We start from the raw sequence: 10,199 nt of genomic DNA on the forward strand, positions 1-10,199 counted from the left end.
CTTGTGTGAACATGAAACAACTGGCTAGCTTAGTATTCGATCTGGCGGCATTAGAAGAAGCGTCGAACTGCTGCTGATCGTCGGCATTGCTTCCGTTCTGTTGTTCTCGCGTATAGCGAAGGCCCAGTTACAGACGTGAGCGGCGCGTCAGTGTGTACATATAGCCTTCTTAGCACGGTAACTCATAGAACTGCGGTCCAGAAGAGCGAGGAGTAGGTCACCTAGTCCCGCGTACATGTACACCCTCTAACCCCTCCTTGCTTTATCTTATCGAGTTTGGCTACAGCATTGGCATGGCGCCTGTTCACCACTGTTACCAGCTTTTACCCTGACGCCCCTGTTTGGTTGGTTGAGTGTGTTACAATCTGTACAATTGCGGCACCGAGGCAGGTCCGACAGGAAGAAGGGCTTGCTCATTTCACCTACAGTTAGGTAAGTACACTTATCAGCATCACGCTATTCAAACGCCTAGTAATATTTTTATTGTGCTCAGTGGGGTTATGGGATATTAAGGAGACACAATGTTGTTGAAGCGATATTGTTAATATAATAACCGAAAAGTGTTCAGTATATGTGCGAAAGTGCATTTGCCCTCCGTTGTATGACACAGGAGAGTCTTATCTAATGTGACATTTGGCCGTTATTAATATTCTTGCTGGAGACAACGTCTGTTGCAATTCTTCAAATCGTTTCCATCACTGCGTTCCCAGGCGGTATAGACGGCGCACGACAACTCATTAATACCGATTGTCTCGGCCTCGTTCGGATGTCACAGCAAGAAGCTAACAGAATGTTGTTGTCCTGACCTCGCCTTTCTCTCTTTGCATAGCATTCGTGTGTTTAAATGTCCACAAAGTGGCTTCCGTACAGCATACTGACGCTCAGGGGGCACAGATGCCACTTGAATCTAGAATCAATTTCGTTTTCAATTCCGCTGGTTCTTATATCTGCATGTCAGATGGAAGTAAACTGAATCAATATATCGAGCTCAAGTACGCTGACAATAATGACTCGGGCCTTGGCAATGCTTTGGTAAATATTGTGGTAAAAGAATATTATCGTCGAGGTTTTTTTTTTATTTATACAATAAACATTCCTTTCATAATTCATTTAAATAATTTACGCAATGTTTTCATAACTTTCAAAAAACTACATTGGCATATAATAAGATTTAGAGCATTTTTTTATTTTGGTTTCTGTCTTCGTAATTACGTTTGGAGTGCGTTTGAGTCAGGTCTTTGCAGCCGTTCTTAAAGTTTTCCTTCTTAATTACATGTAGGTGACGTTTTGAGTACATTATGCGACCTACCTTTCTATTCGTAATTACATGAAGGCGACGTTATGTGTACATTGTGCGACCTGCCTTTCTATTCGTAATTACATGAAGGCGACGTTATGCGTACATTGTGCGACCTGCCTTTCTATTCGTAATTACATGAAGGCGACGTTATGTGTACATTTTGCGACCCGCCTTTCTATTCTTAATTACATGAAGGCGACGTTGTGAGTACATTGTGAGACAAGCTTTTCCATTTGTAATTACATGGATGTGACATTATAAGCACATAGTGCGAAAATGCACAGATAACATATCTGCGAGGGCAAGCACATTTGCTTTCGTGTTTATCCTTCGTTATTTTTTGGAATACCCATGGATCATCAAAACCTCTCGATCGCCTAATTGTATTCGAAAAAAATAAAGCAAATTTGCCGAAGTATTCACGCTCAGCATACAAATAGATCACCTAATGGTTTGCTGTGTATGCACCTAGTTTCTTTGCAAGTACATCTATTAGCTTTGAATGTGTTTTACATTGCAAAAACAATGAATTATTTATATTTTTAATCCAGTTTGCTTTGATGGAACTGTTGCCATGGAGACATATTCTCTGTCCAGTGTTCTGGAAATTATGTATATGGTGTACATATGTGCGGTATTGTTCTATACACTGTGGAACAATGTGTGCGTTCACAGCTATATATTTATATAATGCAGAATACCGTGTGCTTTAATAGTTACAACGTTATAGGCCGTAGAATACTGTGTGGTTTTACAGCTATCACGTTTTAGACTGTAGAATACTGTGTGGATTTACAGTTATCACATTTTAGACCGTAGAATACCGCGTGGATTTACCCCGTTTTAGACTATAGAATACTGTGTGTATTTGCAGGTATCACATTTTAGACTCGATTTACAGTCACCACGTTTTAGATTGTAGGATACTTTGTGGATTTACCGCTTTGGTGGACTAATGGTTATATTTATTTATTTATTCATTTTGACTGGTGTTTTACGCCGTACGCCGTAGAATATTTCATTTATACAACGGCTGCCAGTATTATGATGGGACGAAACCGGGCAGAGCCCGGGGGGAAACTCACGACCCTAATGGTTAAAGCAATCTTAGCCTCGAAGATTTTAAAATGGTAATTGCTGTTACTTTGCTTGGCCCTCAACACTTAGAGGTTAAAGCGAGGAAACATACAGGACTGGCTGGCCTGGTGTCAGTATAATGTCACTGGGTGGGTGTCTTCGCCATGATACTTCAGTGTCGGCAGCACTTTCGCGGTATGAACTCGACCTGCCACAAGAAGACACAATTCATATACACACACTTAATGACTCCTCCTCGTCATATGACTTAAAAATTGTTAAGTGCGACATCAAACACCAAACATACATACATACATACATACATACATACATACATACATACATACATACATACATACATACATACATACATACGTACTTTGTGGATTTACAGCTTTACAATATGTGGATTTGCAACTATCACCCTTTAGACTGTAAAATAATGTGTGGATTTGCAACTATCGCGCTTTAGATTGTAGAATCATGTGTGGATTTACAGTTATCGCGCTTTAGATTGTAGAATAATGTGTGGATTTACAGCTATCGCGCTTTACATCGTAGAATACTGTAAACATTAACAGCAATGACATCCTACAACGTGCCCATATTGTAGGCTACTATGTACCTTTACGGTACTGGCAGTTTGGATTATTTTATATTTTATTATAAAATACTTTCGATCTCCGACACAGTGCACATGTTTTGCTTGGTATTGTAGAATATGCGTACATTTACGGAAATAATGCCTATTTATTCTTATCTTTTATCTTACACTGCGCACTAATTGTACAGCAGAATACAGTGAACATTTAGGTTTATTGATCCACTTACTGTGCATATTTAGCGTTATTTATATTAGGATACTATAATTGTTTGTGGTTGTTCATGCCAGCGAAGTACAGAGTGATCCAACTCGGGATTGAACCCCAGGTCTCGTCATCTGCATATATTTATTTATTTATTTGATTGCTGTTTTACGCCGTACTCAAGAATATTACACTTATACGTCGGCGGCCAGCATTATGGTGGGAGGAAACCGGACACAGCACGGGAGAAACCCACGACCATCCGCAGGTTGCTGCAAGACCTTCCCACGTATGGCCGAGGAGGAAGCCAGCATGAGCTGGACTTGAACTCACCGGGACCGCATTGGTGAGAGGCTCCTGTGTCATTACGCAGCGCTAGCGCGCTAACCAACTGAGCTACGGAGGCCCCGTCTTCTGCATATAAAGTGGACTCTCTGACATCCGGACTATGAACGTCCGTGAACGATCATCACAGTGTGGCAGAAAAAAGAACGTGTACGGGATACAGGGTTTCTTATAGACCTAATGTGTCACTCAGACATGAAGAGCTGAGACAATTCATACTCATTTGTTTAATTAGGCTTTGATTCATTTTTTGCCTTAAGTGTTACAAAAGATAGCGGCCCAAGGACATTATAGGCTACCTGTGAATAACATACATATCTGATGCAGGTAGATAGTGTGGAAAACATATCAAAACCTTAGAATCTGCATTTTATTGTTTTAGATTTGCCTCCATAAGTGTATAGTATTTGCAATGTCCACCATAAAATTTAATTCTAATAATGATGGCAACATAAAGTGACGGATAGTCTAATCAATGAAGTCCGTGTATCAGACAATCTTCCCTGTCCGCACAAAGCCGTCGAATTACAGCTGCAACACGCCTGCGACATACGTAATACAGGTAAATGTGGCTTATTATTTGAAATTCTGGAGCTTCTGGTTTGATTCTTGTACGGGAACGCCTTATTCCCAGAATCAAAATTTAGCACGTCATTCGTAACGATTGCTGTCAAGACGAGGGCAGTTAGGTCGTTCCTAATTTTGGGTGCTTCAAGATTTAAAACAGTCATATTGCACAGTATGCAACGTCTCCCCCTGTTATTGCGCCAATGTTCCCTTTTTATTCGTCTTGGCTCATCCAGACATGTTTATAGTCTACGTCTATTAATAAACTCGCCATATCGCCATGGTGGAGCCATCTGTCTTACCACTTTGATGTATACTTTCATACTGTAAGGCCTTAAGCTGCCGCGGAATATGTGAAATATTCCTGGACAATCCCTGTAATTCACGGCGACTTTTCTTTGACTCTCTCATCAAAAACCCCGGCATGGTTCCAATACCACAGATTCCTTTTCATTATGGGGATGGCTTGGCACCGTTTTGTTGTACAGCATGTCCGCAAAATGAATTTGGCTCAGGGATCCGAACATAGCATTCTGGCAAAAATAAATTCTTTCTTGTCAGAATGTTACTTCTTTTCTCTCCCGTTTCTCTCTTTTTCTTTTTGCTTTCGTCTTTTTTCCAGATTTAATTGTATACTTCACTGCACGTGTAATCCAAAATTGGCTTGTGTACATAAGATTGCCTGTAGATAATATGCTAACACACTCTCGACTCTGTTATTTAGCGTAGACATAAACTTCTGGCAAAAATAATCTTTTTCTTGTTAGGTAGCGGTTCCTTTTTTTTCTCAGCTTATGTCTTTTTTCTTTTGTCTTTCGTCTTCTCTCGAGATTCAATAGTAGATTTAACTAAACGTTTCGCAAGGATAAATTGCAAACTTAAGATTATCTGTAGAAAATATGATAACACACAATCTCGAAAATCTGTTGTTTTTGGGCGTAGACATAAACTTTGGCAAAAACAAATTCTTTCTTGTTAAACTGTGGCTCTGTATTTCGTTTTCCTTTCTCCTTTGGTTTTTTTTCTCAAGATCTAATCGTAGATATAACCAAGTGTGTTCCAAAATTAACCTGCAAAGATAATACTGTCTGGGAATAATAAAGTAAACCCACGGTACGGAATCTACATCTATGTTGATTAGCGTAGAAAGGAAGTTGTTGCCGCTCAAATAAATTAATAGCGTCTATTAAGGTTTATAGTTTATATAGATTTAACAACGTTTTTGGATATTATCAACTGACTTTTAACGTCGATTAAATATACCATCAACTGATTTCCAAGGTCGGTTGGTTTTATAACATCAACCACTTTAAAAAGTCAAAGGTTTTTAGATATTTTCTGATTTATAACGAAGATATTCGACAGATTTATGCTATAGACCGACTTATAATACCTGTCGATTTAGAAAACTCCTTCATAAAATCGACCGTCCCATAAACGTCCCTGTAATGACATGTCTTGATTTATAATACGTCCATAGCAGTACGGCGTAAAACACCAAATCAAATAAATAAATAGACTTGCAAGGTCCATAGATTTATAACAACGTCCATAGATGTGTAACGTCCATAGATGTATAACAACGTCCATAGATTTGTAACGTCCATAGATTTATAACAACGTCCATAGATGTGTAACGTCAATAGATTTATAACAACGTCCATAGATTTGTAACGTCCATAGATTAATAACAACGTCCATAGATTTATAACGTCCCATAGGTCTGTATCGTTCATAGATTTATAACATCGTAGTGTCAGCCTCAGATTTGCATATATGAGACAAACTGTGGTAGAAGGGCTGTTTCAAAAAAGTATCTTTCTGCAAAAACGCAAGGCATTGATAATAATCTTTGACATTTTGACAGTTATGTCAAAACTAGCTCCATTTCGTCAGATTCTATAGGTGAGATTTTCCTGTGCTAGATGGTTAGAAAATGGCATCTCTCTCCAAATACTCTAGGACGTTTTTAATAATGCTGAACACCTTAACTTTAGTCAAAACTTGCTTCACTGAATAAAGCTCTGGTATGTTCAGGTGAGACCCTCTAAAAGGCTCTCTAAACTCAATGTACTGATATTGATGTTTGATTTCTTGAATTTAGTCAAAAAACTGGCTTCCCTGATTTCTGTTCTCTAATATGAATACTTGAGACGTTATGTACTGGGCGATTTGCTTCAAGAGACATGGCTCCTCAAAAAATTCCAACCGACAAGGTAACATCTTCACCTAACAATTGTACATAACTACATTGGCACCGGAAGAAGCACCATCTGGGTGTCTAGAACAGATGTAAGAAGCACAGTTGTCTGTAACACGCCACTCCGAGTTCAACAAACTCCGCAAAGAATCCCGCGGCGATACTGCACAGTGGCAGCCAGCCAGGCTTCTCTCAGATGATTACCTTCCAATACATCATAGCCTACTGGTACGTGTACACACGGCGAAAAGTACTGATCAGGCTTTTGTATTTCATCAGCATTGTGTAACACAGATATACTGGGTTTCTTGGCCAACATGCCAAGGTATGGAGAGTGTATAGGGCGGGGATAGATATCCCAGACGAACAAGAAGCGGACTTTGCCCTGGGAACGTTTTTGTTATGATTTGTTTGGACGGGCTTCCCAAATTCGCAAGAAATATAGGTGTAGCTTTTTAGGCAAACCCCACATGGTGGGGGCGGTTCGCCATTTTGGTGGGCTACCACTGGCACATGCAACCAAAAGAAACCGGAAAAGACATAGTGTGATCATGAAGGTACAAATATGTATACCCCCATGATGTGACGTTGAACAAGATTGTTCTACAAAGAACGGAAAAGAGACTGATGCACCATGAACGATGCGCGACCGCCAAAAACATGGTTGAGTCTTTGATGAAATAATGATAATGAAACATTGCTCTTCATTATTTACACACCCTCAGCAGAAATAATGACCTCTGACTTTGGTAACGGTATTCAAGTCAAAGAGACGTCTGTATATTGTGTAAGGAAGGGTAACTCATAGGTGTAATCCAATGGGCAGCATCACTGAGGTTTTTTTACCTTTAACAACATCCTGATGGCGCTGTGCATATCTTGGTCATGGGCCATAACTGAACATTGGTTCCCATAATATTAAGTTAAGCAAACTGATCATTGTGGAGGAGAGAAAGCGTTCATAATATTAAATTAAGACCATCCAAAAAGTACAAATTTAAAACTTCACAAAATAATGAGAGGATATAGTAATTTGAACACTATCTTATGTCAAATTAAAACTTTTAAATGTTGCGATCCGCATTATACATGATAAAAGTCCTGTAAATCGACATTACGTTGCAATCTGTAAGCGTTGTAACATTTTAGACTAATAGCTCTTACATTTTACAGAATTTAAAATCATTTATCAGTTTAACACTTTGAAAATACTGGTATTTTAACATTTACATTTTAAGAGTATAATGCCAAGTACACAGTTTTACACAATACAAACATACGAGCCAAACCGATAACAACAACAACGGCTTTCATGAGAAGTTTGTTATGGCGTTTCAGCAGGAAATCGCCAGCAGGAGGAACTTTTCGCTACAAGTACTAAAAGCCTAGAAAATACACGGGAGACCGGCGAGAACACATACCCCAATCAAACAAAATGAAAAACATCCACATGCTGGCGATCCATCAACAAGGCCTTCTCGAAGATGACAGTGTGTGGAAAACTCTATCACTCCCCAGGGGGGTCTGCTGGTTCAGAGGAAGCTCTTTGCTCGAACTTTCAGCGAACACTGGTTTCCGTAATGGCTGCGCAGTCCGCGCTGTTTAGTGGGTTAATGCGGCATACCTTGTCTGTCAGGGAATTTTAACATTATCACCTGCTGATATTAAGCCCACCACCTTTTCACTGTGCCCCATCAAGCTTCAGGCGATGTTTGCGCGCGATGACACCCTAACGTGCGGACAAGGTCATCTGCAGAGGCAATTTCCGGACGGCTCACTCAACTCATCTTTATAGATGGTATGATTTTCCCTTCACAAACCCCTAAATATTACAGCCTTTGGTTGTTTTTGTAGCATATTTGTAACAGTTACTGGTGGGATCCTCCCCCGTTTCTCCGCAATAATACCTAAAGCGTTTCCGTGCCCCCCCCCCCCCCCCCCCCTCATATAAAAGGAAACAAAAACTGAACACCAGTTTTGGCAGTGAACAGGACAGGTTTGGTGCACCTGACTTGTGCTGGAAATGTTTCTTGTGTATGTAAAATCAAGGCACTGTGTACATTTCTAGCCTATTATGTGGTTGAAAACGATTACATTTGATGTATGTGTCCCGAAATTCCGAAATTAAAAAGGCGGGAGGGAGCCAGTTTGCAGGGTTGTTAATGGTAAAGAATGAATATGGTTTTACCAGTGGTAACATAAAGTCATCATTATCATGGAGATACTTATATCTTTTACTTGATATATGTATATAGACGAAATTCATTTTACAACATAATTCGTAAATACAGCAGGTGAGTAAAACCAGTTCTTGGCATTGAACGCTTTTTAAGAAATTGGTTTTGCGGCCATTGACCCAGATCATCCATTGTGATTCATGACTGGTATTCATGATTGCAGTCACGTGAGTTGTTCAATCGGTACCTTGGCCTTTGGTTACCATGGTAGCCTCATGGTTTGGCAACAGGTCTCGAGGAAGTATTTATGCAAACCTTGTAACATCCAAACTGGATGCAATGTCTATTTTTGTCCAGGATTATCATATCGTCTGTTTCAAACAATAGTTTTTGCTATTCGACAAAGTAACAAGTGGTGTTTTTACTTCTTCCTTTCTTCTTCAGGAGTAGTGAATTGTAACAAAGGACATTAGTTGCGGGTGTGTGGGTGTGGGGTGTGTGTGTGGGGGGGGGGGGGGGGCGATGGCTAATGGGTGCATTGGAGGGGGAGTTGCGTGCGTATGAGGCATAGGCATTGGCAAGTAGGCCTCCACGAAGTATTTATGCATACCTTGTAACAGCCACTGAACGCTGAATGTAATGTCTGTTTTTTGGCCAAAACAAAATCCGCAGGAGTAGTGACTTTTATTAAAAGACGTTGTTTTGCGGAGGGGTGGGGGTGGGGGTGGGGGTGTTGGTGGGGGTGGGGGTAGTGAGTGTGTGTTAGGTATTTTAGAGGCAGTGAATTTTATCTTTTTACCGGGAAATGACGCGTTCTGACCATTGATGTACGATCACGTGATTCACGAGAAAATTTGAGACAAATTGGTTTATGAATTTTGTCCACATTTCTCGTACAACATCATAGAAATCGAACACTCCGTTTATTAAATCCTATTAATATATTTACTTGTTTATATGTATCATCAAGTTTAACATTGATGTATAGTCCCAACATCCTGATATACAGTATATGATGTCGTTGATAGTGCACTAAGAAAGGACCACTTCGTATTCTGCACCCATATTGATCCTTGGGTACCTCAAGCTTTGATTTTCAGACAACCATATCCATTGGGTAAATCGAGCTAGGTATTTACTTACGCCTGACATGTCGAATGCCTCATTACGTTCCAGAACGGAAAATGGGGAAGAGTTAAGAAATGAAATTATGTGTGTCTCTCAAAAGAGATTCACGTGATGTTGGCAAAATGCCAAGGACACTGAGTCATTCTTAGCTCTAATTGTTTGTTTTTTTTCACTATGTACACTGACATGGCTTGGGAAAGTTAAATCGATGGCAGCCTAGCTGTTCTTGCTAAGCGATGGTCACTTGTATGAGCATCGTACTGTACGGAAGCAGGCTGTAAATCCTAACGGAAATTCACGGTTTATTGGAATAAAAAGCGTCTAGGTCGAACGAACATGATGTAAGCTAATAATACTCATTAGTCAAAGGGGCCTTGTAAGATCTAGCGACGCCGCTGGATAGTCTAGGGCTCGCGATGGAGGATGAGTTTGTCAACGCAAAAACACTTGAAACAAAAGTCCTTTTCAAATACGATTTTTTCAGCCAATACCGTTCTCATTCTCATGTAATCTAGGGTTTCAGCGGCGCCATGCATGTGTGAAATATTTGTTTATTTATTTATTGAATTAGTGTTTCAGGCTGAGCCGAATTATTTTGT

The 10,199-nt window shown here is 40.0% G+C and overlaps 1 protein-coding gene across 2 annotated transcripts in view; it reads left to right on the forward strand.

Annotated features, from left to right (window-relative positions):
• The first annotated feature begins 205 nt into the window (after positions 1–205).
• LOC135480606 (uncharacterized) overlaps positions 206–10,199 on the forward strand; it is a 23,902-nt gene continuing 13,908 nt past the window's right edge. The window contains exon 1 of one of the 2 annotated variants that reach the window (XM_064760486.1): positions 206–432. The gene's annotated coding sequence lies outside the window, so the exon portion shown is untranslated. Of the gene's footprint in view, positions 433–8,002; positions 8,094–10,199 lie in introns of those variants that run through there. The other variant, XM_064760487.1, reaches the window with a different exon arrangement.

This window comes from Liolophura sinensis, chromosome 13 (genome assembly GCF_032854445.1).
Source record: "Liolophura sinensis isolate JHLJ2023 chromosome 13, CUHK_Ljap_v2, whole genome shotgun sequence".
Classification (NCBI taxonomy): Eukaryota; Metazoa; Mollusca; class Polyplacophora; order Chitonida; family Chitonidae; genus Liolophura; species Liolophura sinensis.